Consider the following 14,081-nt stretch of genomic DNA (forward strand, 5'->3'; position numbering starts at 1 on the left):
AAGATGAGGTGCAAGCTTTCCTTCACAAGTTAACACCAGTGAAAATACAAGGGTGGAAAAGGGCTGTGAAAAGTCAAGAAAAGGAGGAAATGGCCCTGCATACTTATTTCAGGAGTCATTTTGAAGTAACTAGGAGGCAGAATGTGAACTGCAGTGTGCCAATTACTCCACGGCTCCTTGGGACCAGAAGTGATTGAGCTGTTGCCACTCTTGGCTCTCAGAAGATAGAGTTAATGAAAAGGGTAGAATATTAGGTATGACTAGAAATAATTTAATGAGCTTTTAAAACAAATATTTCAGACTTTACACATACAAGAAAGGATTACAGTCCCTTAAAATACCAGCCTTGTCCATAGTCAATCCAATCATTACAATGTTGCTGCTATTATTCAATTCTTTTTAATGACTTTGTTTGAGATTGTCATCAAATACTGCAAGGTATCTGTGGCACATATTTCTAATTATTTACCAAAACCCATTCTTTCTTCTCCTGTAGAAGTCAAGTATGTGGCTTCCACAGTAATAAAATGGCCTCTCGGTATATGGCTACCCATCTGATATCTACCGGGTGTGGGCACATGACAAAGTTCTCAGTGGAAAATGGAAGTGCTATGGCTCACAGGGTTTAAAATATTGCACACACAGACTTCTCCTGACTTTTGCCATCCTTCAGGAACCATAGGAACCCAGCATTGACCCAATAGGATATGGCATGGCAGCATAATGGAAGGAACTTGGGTTCCTGAATGGCTGCGTGGAGTAAATGTGCCCTGCCAACTGAGTAACTGAGTTCTCTCCTCTTGAACTTGTTAGAAAAATTACACACACACACACACACACACACACACACACACACACACACATTTAAATACCACTGCTTTGGTGGGTCTTTGGTTATAGGTTCTACAAAATGGGCTCTGAAAATGGTGCTAATAATGAGTAACAAAACCTACTTGGATAAGTAAGTCCTTCCATGGGTGTTTAGGAAGAAGTTTCATTAGTTTACTGTTGTCCGTGTATTAGACTCACCACGTGAATGAACTGGAAGGACACAGAAAAGTGCATGGAAGGCAACAACAGGAAGACAGATAAAGAAAACACTGGAGGGAGCACAATTACACTTAATCAGGTGCAATACTATAATTTTTAAATATAGGACATGATTCCCTACATTTTTCTTACATTGACCTCACTCTAATATTCCTCTCTGTATAACAGAATTCTGCATAACTGAGATGCTTCTGGAAAGAATATTTTGTGATATTTTTTTGCCAAAATGCTAGCGTATCAGAAGGATCTCAGTGGGTCCATGTTTGTACATCTGTAACTGTGTAACAAACTGCCCCAAACCTTAATGGCTTATAACTACAAAAACGCGTGATTTCTCACAATGCTGTAAGTTGGCTTGGATCATCTGGGAAGTTCTTCCTCTCTGCCCGAGGTAGCTGGGTAGCTGGCATGGCTGCATTCAGCCAGGAGATTGGCAGGAGCAGGAACATTCAAGGTGGCCTCTCATCCCCCAAAGTCTCACTCAGTGTAGTGTCCGGCCATGCAAACACCTAACCTGAGCTTTCTAAAAGCACAGCCACTGACTTCCACAATTAATGTTCCAAGAGAGAGAAAGTGGTAGCTACCCCTGAGCTTGGGCTCAGAAGTTCTAGAATATCACTTTCTTTGCTTTCTGTTAGTCATAACATGTCACATGGTCAGCCCACATTCAAAGGAGGGGAATAGATTCACCTCTTGAGGTTGGAGGCAGCTTGATCTTCAAGGGTCGGGGGAGGTGTTACGTAGCCCTAGTTGAAGCCTACTACTTATAGACCATTGTGATCTTGCGCTGCTGGTGGGAATGTAGACTGGTGTAGCCACTGTGGAAAACAGTATGGCGTTTCTTCAAAAAATTAAAAATGGAACTGCCATTTGACCCAGTAATACTACTTCTAGAAATATATCCCAAGAAAACAGAAACACCAATCAGAAAGGATGAATGCACCCCTATGTTCATAGCAGCACAATTTATAATAGCTAAGATTTGGAAACAGCCTAAACGCCCATCAACAGATGAGTGGATTAGAAAACTGTGGTACATCTACACAATGGAATACTATGCTGCTGTAAAAAAGAAGGAATTCTTGCCATTTGCAACAGCATGGATGGAACTAGAGAGCATTATGCTAAGTGAAATAAGCCAGTCAGAGAAAGACAAATATCACATGCTCTCACTCATTTGTGGAATATAATTAACATCATAAACTGATGAACAAAAATAGATACAAAGACAAAGAAGCATCGAGCAGACTGTCAAACTACAATGGGAAGGTATGGGAGGGTTGGAGGGATGTGGGTAAGAAATCAACCAAAGGACCTGTATGCATGCATATAAGCATAACCAATGGACACAGACACTGACGGGGGAGAGGGGGGTTGGTGATGAAGGCATGTGCCAGGGAGTAGAGGAAGCCTCAGAGAGGTCAATAGAGAAAAAAGGAGACATATGTACTACTATTTGTAATACTTTGAACAATAATAAATAAATAAATAAATAAATAAATAAATAAATAAAGGAACTGCTCTTTGTCCCCAGTTTCTGGCACAGAGCTTCAAAAGCCCTTGGAAGATCCTGGGTGATCTGAGTGTCTTTTGATGTTCATAATCAGCACCTTTCAAACCATATCTAAGTTTATGCTAATGAGGTGACTTGTTATAGGGCCTCTAGATAGCTTCAGAATGGGGGTGATGGGCAGAAAAACTAACCACATGATTAGAAGGTTAGAATTTCACCCCACCCTCTGACCCCTGTGGAGGGAAGAGGGACTAGAGATAGAGGTTAGTCACATAACCAATGATTTAATCAATTGTACCTACATAATGAAGCCTTGATTTAAAAAAAAAAAAAAAAAAAAGCTGAAACAAGGAGGCCCAGAGAGCTTCCTGGTTTGTGAACACATCAGTGCACTGGGAGGGGATATACCTGGATCCGTGAGTAGAGGGCATGGTGGAATCTGACTTACCTCCCTATCCCCCAAGACCCTGCCCTATGTGTCTCTTCATCTAGATGTTCATTTGCGTCTTTTACAAAAAGATGGTCATTGTAAGCACCGCACTTTCCTGAGTTCTGTGAGTCATCCTGTGAATTCTCAATCCAGAGGGGATGTGGGAAATCCCAAATTTATAGCCAGGTCAGACAGAAATGTGGGTAGGCTGGGACCCCACCTGTGACTGGTGTTTAAAGGAAGAGCAGTCTTGTTGGGAACCTTGCTCTTGAACTTGTGGGATCTGATGCAAACTCTGTATAGTGTCAGAATTGAGTCGAATAGTGGATACCCAGTGGTGTTGGAGAATTGGTGTAGGATCATAACAAGTCACCTTGTGGCTGAAACAAAGGCCCCAGTATGCAGAGGGTTTGAGCTAAATTGCTTATACTGTCCATGTGACCTCTCATAAAGATTTAATTTTCTCATCAGCTAATAATGCCAGAGGAAAAATACCTACATTCAGGGCTAATATGAAGTTTAAATATATAGGAAAAGCACTTTATGAACTGAGGAACACAAAGCAAATATTAGCTACTATTATGGCTCAGACTGTAATGCATAATCAAAAATCTTATTTATAACTCAACATGAGCTTTGTGGTCAGATTTTCACCTTTTTTTTCAAGCCAAGTGAGAGAAATAATGAATGTAGATCCCCAAAGCTAAAGATATAAATTTAGTTCTATGTGTCTTTTGTGTGCATGACTGGGATTTTTTCAACCAAATTTTTTTTTCCATTCAGTTCCAAGCAGAAACTTGACAATTTCTTCTCATGAATCATCTTTCTATGGCACTATTCCACACCCAGCAGAAAAATTATGTGAGGCCACGGTCTTTGCTGGCCTGAACTCAAAGAAAACATGAAAAACTGAACTCCATGTGGTCTTTGAGTCATTCCTCAGATCCTGAATTCTCTCAGCCCTGGAATCAGAGTTGGTTTAGTGGGAATGCCAGCTGGATGCTGTGGAAATGGTTGCTCTCAAGACTCAGCAGAAAGATGTGATGTGGTGATGTGAGTAAATAAAAGGCATCTGCTCATGAAAACGACACTCTTATCTCCCAAAGGTAAACGGAAGCTGCATGGCTTTTAACAATTCAAGGCTCTGGTCAGAAGAGTGCTGCTTTCCCAGGTCAACTATGTCCAGTCCAAAGGTGGTCACAGACAGGTAAGATTTTACAAGAATGTGGACATGAATATATGGCGGATAGACTGTGTACCCAGTACTATGGGATTAGGAAAGATGAAGAAAATATCCAAAAACTGAATTCAAATATATATTGAGTACTTTTTTCCCACCAGCACTGGGAAGAATGAAATACTACAGTTTCTGGCTTCAAATTTTCTATGTATGTACACACACACATTTCAGAAGAGACAATATACAATGAGCATGTTGGTATTTTACATGATCAACAAGGTCTTACGAAGGACATCCAAAAAATAGTTCTTCAACATTCCCAGCACTGGCTTCTCTTCACGGACAGATCCTGGGACCTCAGTTGCTGGACTTGCCAAACACTGACCCAGATGAACTGGTATGCACAGAAAACCACTTCTCTCTTGTTCCATGACCTGGCCTCATCATGGAGCTGGGAAAAGAAAGCTTCCAGATTATTTGTCTCCATAAAAAACTTATAAAAATGAGATTTTTTTTTTTAAAAGAAGTTAAATTATTTTGGCCCGGAAGTTTCACATGGGGTTGTATATTTCCCTAAAGGGTCAAAAATAGAACATGTATTAAATGGCAAGTTATTCAAAAACCAGCACAGGCCCCAGTTCTCTTTCTAAAGCTCTGATTTACTACATATTTCTCCCTTGAGAAAGGCCTTTTTTAAAATGTTCATTTCCATTTTAAGAGACTCGGGGCTTTGATCTGTTGGGAGCGTTCCTTTTCTTTCCCTGACTGGGCCCGTCGACAGGCAGAGTTGGGGCCTTGCTCTGAGGGCCTGTATCTTTCCATGGCCTTCCCTGGCACCCACACAGCATCTCTTGCATCTGCAGTCACCCTGGTTAATTTGGGGGTCAGAACTGGTGAGTCCCTACACCAGGGGACATAAGCCACGTTGGTTCATCACAACTCAATGAAGACCCTGCTTCCAGGATGTAAGACCAAGGCGGGATGGACTTTGGAGTCCTTATAGCCCATGGAAGCTGTCAGGCCTTCCTTTAATCTTGTTAGTCCCATAAAGTCAATTCGCTACTATTGTAAAGTGAGTGTAGTTTCCTTTTGAAAGGTTTGTGGCTTTTAGTTAGTTAGTTACTAATCTATTTAGTTTACTCTGCATGAGTGATACCAATATGTGTCTGGGGCCATGAGTTTTTCTATTCCACACAGGTTGGAAGATAAAGGGCAACGTGGGCCACTTTTAGTACCAAACCCGTTGCCCTGCTTTGTTTTTAAGTGACACCACTCTTCTCCCTGCCAGACCACCTCCGGCCCCCACTGTACCTTAGAGCAAATTAGAGAAAGCCTTTCCTTACTGGGCCGATTCCCGTCCCTGCCAGGCTGCCCATGTTGGAGGCCTTCTCAACGCTGGTTTTGAGCTCCCACTCACTTTACAGCTGTAGGCAACTGCCTGACTTCCATTGAGATTCCCCTGCCCACATCTGCCTCAAACACACTCGCGTTCCCACACGCGCACGCACACATACTGATATCACTGGAGTAGCACCAGATGTTCCTTCTAGTGCCAAACAATTAGTTCATTATTCTACCCTTCGTCCTGTCTCTACTCTTCTCCTCCTTTTTCTCTCCCATTCTCTCTCTTCTGCAATAATACAGTGAAACTTCATATGAGCTTTCAATCCAGCCAACCTGAAGTTTCACCTCCCATAGTTCAGGGTTGGGCCACACTCGGAGGTAATTTTCACTCAGCATTTTATCACCAGGCTGTTCCATTCGAGTCTATTCCATATGCTAAGTGATTGTTAGTAGAAATAGGATTCCGGGGATGCGGAGACAGAATGAGCAATTGATGGAGTTGGGCCCGCCTGCCACGGGCTCCCGCTGCCATCCTTCACAGGTAAATGACACACACAGGCTGAAAAAAAACACTCTCCCATTTTCTTGTAGCACATTTTTGTTTGTTTGTTTGTCAGATTACATGTTCAATCAATTGTGTCAAGAGCTGCACTATACATGGTATCGCACAATCCAGTGTAAACCTGGGCTCGCGGCAATGCTGCTTCCCGCTGCGGTGGGGAAAAACAGTAGAGGGGTTCTTCCTAGCTGACTTTCCATGGTGGGGGGAGGGGGGTTGTGGTCCCCAAGAGAAAGTGGTTAATTTTATATTTTATTTTATTTTATTTTATTTTATTTTTGTAGCTGCAGGCAGTCTGTGGATAAGTGGGTATTACAATCCTGGTACATCTCTAATTAATAAGATCAATTGCCACTGTATTTTCTTTTACAAACTCATTTAGATATGTCAGGGCTGCAATTATTTTGAGAATGATCTGGCTTTACGCTTATTCATCTTTCCTCTTCCTGAAGGAGAAAATAAAACTGTCAGCTTAAATGCCCTTTGAAGTCTGTTTTAGATCCTTGATTGAAAATTAAAAACAAAGTCTCTAGCCTAGTGCCATTTACAGGGGCAAAGTTCCCGTCCTTACATCGGGTGTGTGTGTGTGTGTGTGTGTGTGTGTATGTGTGTGTGTGAATTCTTATTTTTAAAGGGTCACACGTTGGCTTTCAAATAACATGTTACACCACTTTGCTTCAATCTCCTTCGATCTGCAAGAATTCCGAAATCTTTTCAAACTGAGGAGCACTGGGCAGTCATTGTGCTCATGCGCTGTTTTTCGATTTGGAGAAAGAATGATCTCCAAATGGACATTATGACTGTTATAAACCTGGGGGATAGTTCAGGAAGCTTCGCTCACCACGTTCAGGCCTCCTGCTTTAATTACCACCAATTGAATGTGCAGAAATCCATCCTCACTCCTAAGGACCCAGACATCATCTCACCCCGTCTGCGTGCCCAGTTCCAGCAGCTTCGCCGCAGAAAGGCCCGGAACCTGTCTGGCTGTTCCGAGCTCTGGGAGAAGCTCCCACAGGGCAGGCACGAGGAATGCTTCCAGACGCTCCATCTGGGGAGGGGGAACCCAACTGCTGCAAAGGAGATTTAAACCTTTTCTCGGAGTAGACCAAGGGTGGCACGAGGCTAACAAATCAGAGAAACTGCGCTGAGCCAAAGCGGCCACCTCTTCTTGCCTCCTGTCTGATTTGTCTTTAAGGTTTTAGCATTATCCCTCTGTTGACAAATGAATGCTTTTCTGGAAGATGAGGTATTTCTAAAAGCTGGCCGACACTGACTGGAGCGCAGTAAGCTCCGCAGTGCTCTGGCTCCCTCGATTCATTATTTGAATGGAGCGGCCTGGAGGTTTTGCACGAGCATTACATTCAAGGTGATGATAAATGTAGTCTGGCCGGGGTGGTAATAAGGGAATTTCTAGCCAGGTCCTGTCTAGACCACGGTTTGTTATGGAGTGAAACCCACAAAGGGGTGGCTATGGTACCAGCTCCTTGGAGAAATGGTCCTCAGGGAGCTCCAGGCACATTTCAGAGCCGAACCACCATCCGGCCTCTACGCGGGGCTGCTGTAAATAACATCTGCCTGTCTTTCAGCAGGCTGGGGGAAGCTTATAAACTGAACACGATTTCTGTTGTCTGTACTTGTGCATTAAGCTCAATACTGTCAACTCTAATTATTCTCATTAAGGTCTGAAAGTTTTAGAGATTAATTAAGCAGAGAGCAACAGCTTATGCAGAACAGCAATATTTCCCCCCTCAAGGATTAGCTCGTCATCCCGGTGGGGTTTTCCTTGAGCATTGCCCATTACTTTATAAGATAGTAGAGTGTGGAGCTCATATAATATGGATTAAAAATAGCCTACATTTCACATGTGCTATTCAGCCATGAAAATAAGTTCTGGCCCTTGTGCCCATAACCCAGAAGGCTCACTAATGAGAACCAGGCAGTGGGGCTAATGAGAAATTCAATACGTGCTGTCTCTCCTTCCATTTCCTTTCAATTTACTTTCTACAGGATCCGATGTGTGTAGGAGGAGTCTGAGTCGATGCCGGCATTCTTCTCTTTACTTGTAGGGGACCTTAGAGACTATCTAATTCTATCCCCTTCGGCTACTGATGTGGAAACTGGAATTTAGTGACTTGCTTAAAGGGCCATTGTTATTGACAACATTCCCCCAAGGGAAGCTACTTCTGGAAGCATTGACAATCGTCAGGTATATTAGAAAGGTGTGTCCTTAGCTCTTAGGGTTTGATGTGACACCCAATTCAGCAGAAATGAGATGGTTCCACAATAAAGAGAGGCTGGACTTCATTTGCATGGAGCCCTGGGGAACTCTGGGACACAAGGAAGTGCCGTCAGGCTTCCTGTTTGCTAAAGGATTTCAAGGCTTCCTGAAGAAATGGGGGAAAGTGGATGGTTAGTTATGCCCTGGTACCACAGGAAGTAAAAAGGAGAGACAAATGTGGGTAATCACCCTGGCCTTATTCCATTAGCTCAAGTTTTCAGCAAGACAAATGTTCAGGGGGCTATTTCTGCCATTCATCTCTGACACGTCACATAAAGGCACCACTTGAATTTGATGACTGGAAATGAAGCATTCCTACCTCCTACACTCGCAAATTCATTCATTTACTTATCTCTTCAGATTGGACCCCTGATGCATGCCTGGGCCTGGACTGGACCAGTGCCAGAACCCTGGGGCTTGTCTGTGCTGAGTTATGGCTTCTACCCAGTGGAGGTGGGAGTGCCATCTTCACCCCAGCATTCTTCCGTCAGGCACACCCAAAGACTGCCAGTGCCCTGAAGGTGGCCGGAGAGAGCACCCTCTGTAGACACGTCAGAATATAACATGGAGGAATGAGCGTGGCTGCCATACTGGGTCAGGCACCTCAACGTACCCTCCTTTTTTGTCTCTGGGGAACCAAGAGGACTGGTCAGTGAGGCTGGTTGTGACAGTAAAAGTGGGAACAGTAACTCTCAACAGCTGAAGGGGCCAAGGGAGCAGCAGCCACCACTGCTGCCATCAGATGGACATCACATCTTGAATGTGGCATATCTCCCTATCCCTTTGCTCATCAAGCTCTGTCATTCCCACCACAATTTTCCAGGGCATTTTGCATGTAATTCTTTTTGTTTTCTAAGTGCTGTTCTTGTTTATATGTTCATCTCTGTCTGAACTGTGAGTCCCAGAGGGTCTTGTTGCCTCATTTATCTTTGCTTCCCCATAGCCTAGGCTAGGCACTGAGTGTCCGTATCCCCATAAAATTCATAGGTTAAGAGGAAACCAAGATGGCGGCATAGGTAAACACCGGAGATTGCTGCCCCAAACAACCACTTCAAAAATACAACTAAAAGACGGAACGGACATCACCCAGAACCACAGGAAGGCTGGCTGAGGAGAGACTCTTCAACTAGAAGGAAAGACAACAGCATACCGAGGCTCAGAGGAGGCGCAGTGTGGAAAATACAAAGGTACGGAGGTGCGTGTGGAGCCGGCTGGTGGCTGAGGGCACAGTTGTCGTTTTCAATCAGGAGGGAGTCTCAGACTCTGAGCTCCAGATCCAGGTGAGTCTCTAGGGACTCAGACTCAAACGGGAGAAGCAGGATTGTCTGGCATCAGTCGGAATGTGAGGGCAGCTTTCTCTCCGAGGTTTGCAGCAGTTGCTGGGGTTCTGAGAAGCAGAGCCTCTGGGAACAGGACTGAGAGCAGCCATAACTGCTCCCTCTGCCCGCCCTGTTGATCCCGCCCTGCCCAAGCCCTGTGCAGAGCCATTTGCCGGATCACCTCAGGCAAAGGCTAGATTAGCACCTCCCCAGAGGACAGAAGTTTTCCAGGGCAGACACAGCTGATTCTCACAGCCAGTCAACCTGGTGGTCAAATCCCTCTAGTATTAACTACAACAATCAAGGCTTAACTAGAATAAGACTGCGCACAAAGACTACAAGGGGGTGCACCAAGAAAGCATAAAAAATGTGGAGACAAAAAAACTTGACAGAAATGGAGGATATAGAGCTAAAAAACGCACTTTGGAGGGCTTTCAATAATGTGCTAGAAGCTGCCAATAAACTTGATGAGAGCCTCACGAAATCTAATGAGACCCTCAATGCTATGATAAAGAACCAACCAGAAATTAAGCATACATGGACTGAAATAAAGAATATTATACAGACACCCAATAGCAGACCAGAGGAGCGCAAGAATCAAGTCAAAGATTTGAAATGCGAAGAAGCAAAAAACACCCAACCGGAAAGGCAAAATGAAAAAAGAATCCGAAAATACGAAGATAGTGTAAGGAGCCTCTGGGACAGCTTTAAGGGCACAAATATCAGAATTATAGGGGTGCCAGAAGATGAGAGACAGCAAGATATTATAAACCTATTTGAAGAAATAATGACAGAAAACTTCCCCCACCTGGTGAAAGAAATGGACTTACAGGTCCAAGAAGTGCAGAGAACCCCAAACAAAAGGAATCCAAAGAGGACCACACCAAGACACATCATAATCAAAATGCCAAGAGCAAAAGACAAAGAGAGAATCTTAAAAGCAGCAAGAGAAAGAGACTCAATTACCTACAAGGGAATACCCATACGACTGTCAGCTGATTTCTCAACAGAAACTTTGCAGGCCAGAAGGGAATGGCAAGAAATATTCAAAGTGCTGAATACCAAGAACCTACAACCAAGATTACTTTATCCAGCAAAGCTATCATTCAGAATTGAAGGTCAGATAAAGAGCTTCACAGATAAGGAAAAGCTAAAGGAGTTCATCACCACTAAACCAGTATTATATGAAATGCTGAAAGGTATCCTTTAAGAAGAGGAAGAAGAAAAAGGTAAAGATACAAATTATGAACAATAAACATGCATCTATCAACAAGTGGATCTAAGAATCAAGTGAATAAACAATCTGATGTACAGAATGAACTGGTGATTATAATGAATCAGGGACATAGAAAGAGAATGGACTGACTATTCTTGGGGGGGAAAGGGGAGTGGGAGATGTGGGAAGAGACTGGACAAGAATCGTGCACCTATGGATGAGGACAGTGGGTGGGGAGTGAGGGCGGAGGGTGGGGCGGGAACTGGGAGGAGGGGAGTTATGGGGGGGAAAAAAAGAGGAACAAATGTAATCTGAACAATAAAGATTTAATTTAAAAAAAAAATTCATAGGTTAAAGACCACATCCCCCACGTGATGGTATTTAAAGGTGGAGCCTTTGGGAGGTAATTGGGGTTAGATGAGGTCATGAAGGTAGAGCCCTCGTGTTGGCATTAGTGTCCTTAAAAAAAGAGGATGAGACAGGAGTTATCGCCCTATTTTTCTGCCTGCACTCACCAAGGAAAGGCCACACAAGGTCATAACCAGGAAGAGGGTTCTCAACAGGAACCAAATCAGCTAGCACCCAGATCTCAGACTTCCCAGATTGTGCGAAATAAGTGTTTGTTATTTACCCACCCAGGCTGTGGTCATTTATTATAGCAGCCCAAGCTGACTAAGACAGCCTGGTCCATTGATTGTTACATAATAGATGCTCTGCAAACATGTTGACCGGCCAAGGTCTCTCTCACCTGCAAATAAACAGTGGTCCAATAATTAGTCTGGAAATACATTTTCAGCATCTACTGTAGGAAACACAATATGCTGAGCAGTGTGAAAGGATAACTTCTTTGGAGAACCAGACTAAAGGTTCAAGGAGCTTAACACAGTATTAGATTTTTTCAAATGGGTACGTGTCATTATGCATGTAAGTCTAATTAATTCTTTTTTCAGTGTTACTTTGAATAACCTGAGAGAGGAAATCAATCACAGAAATTCATGTTACTCATAATTGGAGGTGTTTGCATCTCAAGGTTTTGCTTCTAAATCAACTATCTAGCATGAAGGGTGGCAGGGATGTGTGCTTTTTCAATTTTGGAGAAACATAAGGGTGAGGGACATAGTAATTTGTATGTGTTAATAGGTTATTTCCACATCTTTTTAATGTTGTGAGCATAACAGTGGAAAGAGAAGTATTTGTAGATAATAGAACTAATGGACAAATCTTCTGTTATTTCCAAATCTACTAACAGGAACTGTTGATTTAGTACCTCTGCCTCCGCTCTTCCAAAGGCAAAGCTATGTGCAGCGAAGCAGGAGTGAGGAAATGACATGATATAGAGGATATAATGAATGCTGGCTGAGGAATAGTACTGTTATTTTCCCTGTTGCTTGTTAATCACAATAGCTCCTAAGATGCTGGAAGCTTATGCCTTCTTGTCTTTTTTCTTCTTCTTTAATTGGTTCTGTTCAGTGGGCACCTAGTTGATGCGTGGAAGACATGCTCAGGTGTACTTAATCAATGACACTATAGGTTCGCCCAATTTAGCAAAACTGGTGCTTTATGGCTGCTTTCCACTTCTAATGTGTGTAGAGAGGCATGCGCACTTTGCCAATAGGTATGTTTTCCTTTCTCTTTTAAGCTCTATCTTCTTGACCACCTACCTTCCAGGCTGCCGTTGCTAAGGAGCTAGGATGTGAAAAAGGGCTCTGCAGCTCAAAGATCAGAGGGACCAGGAAGCTGGGAGCAGCAGCCAGTGGGGCTCTGGCAGCTAAATGCCAGGGACTCTCTTCCCTCATTGGTAGAGCAGCATCTGGGACCCGCGCTGGTGCTGCCCCTACTTCCCCACCCCATGCCCCCATCTCCTCCTCCTCCCCAGACTTACCCAGGGCTGGATAAGTGAGGGAAGCGGGAGAGGGTGTCCATCAAAGTGCTCAGTGGTGGCTACTGCTTAGCTTCACTCATTATTGTCAGGAGGAGGGAGACATATCTGATCTTCCCATGTGTTTCAGCGATGCCAGTTATTTGGATTTTATGTGAAGTCACCAATTTTTTAATGGCTGGTAACTAAAACATTTTTAAAATACACTGTGCAAGTGAAAGAGAATGTCTTTTGGGCTTCTAGGCTGCACCTCTGGTTTAAGAGAAACCCAGCAGGTGTTCCTCTCCTGACATCATCCTGAGGCCTTCCACTGACTCATTCAACTCTTAATTTTGGACACCAACTTCGTTCCAGGCACTGTTCTGTGTGAACATGTGGCAGGTAGAACTCTAAGAAATGCCTACCCTCAATAGGCCAAATTCCCTGAGGAGAGACAGACAGTAAACAAAAGGAGTAGGAAAAATGCATAATATATGAGAAGTGCTCTGGAGGAAAAGAAAACAGGATAAGGACCACAGGGAGTAGGGGTTAGGGTCCACTTTTGAAGAGGAAAATTGGTGAGAAGGCAACATGTTAGCAGGGACCTGAGGAGGCGAGAGAGTGAACCACATAGATAACTGGGGAGAACATTCTAGATAGAGAGAAAGAGAGAGAGCAAACATCGAATACATAGACTCTGAGATATGTAGCAGAAGGATCAGCCCAGCAGGAGAGGTGTGAGTGAGTGAGTGAGTGAGTGAGTGGAAAGTAGAAAAAGAGAAGCAGAGAGATGGGGTGAGGGCAGCTCACTCAGCAGCCTCTGTGAGACACAAAGCCATGAGAGGGCTCTGAGCAGAGGGGAGACTGAATCTTGCTTGTTCTACCAGGGTGCGCTGGCCACTATGCTCAGAGTGGGCCAGCGAGGCTGTGACAGTGGCCCAGGTGGGAGATGACAGTGGCTTACACTAGAACAGCATGGAGGTGGAGAGTAATGGTTGGATCCATTGAAAGAGAATATTTGATAGGCCACGCCCAGAAAACCCAAGTGTGAAATGCCTTACCTCCTGGATTTTTTCAGTCACCCAATAAAAATAAAATGTAGCCCTAACTGGTTTGGCTCAGTGGATAGAGTGTCGGCTTGTGGACTGAAAGATCCCAGGTTCGATTTCGGTCAAGGGCATGTACCTTGGTTGTGGGCACATCCCCAGTAGGGGGTGTGCAGGAGGCAGCTGATCGATGTTTCTCTCTCATCAATGTTTCTAACTCTCTATTTCTCTCCCTTCTTCTCTGTAAAAAATCAATAAAATATATTTTTAAAAAAATAAAATAAAATA

The sequence above is a fragment of the Myotis yumanensis genome, unplaced genomic scaffold (assembly GCF_028538775.1).
Source record: "Myotis yumanensis isolate MYYU_CA2020_CCGP unplaced genomic scaffold, mMyoYum1.0.hap1 SCAF_2, whole genome shotgun sequence".
Lineage (NCBI taxonomy): Eukaryota > Metazoa > Chordata > Mammalia > Chiroptera > Vespertilionidae > Myotis > Myotis yumanensis.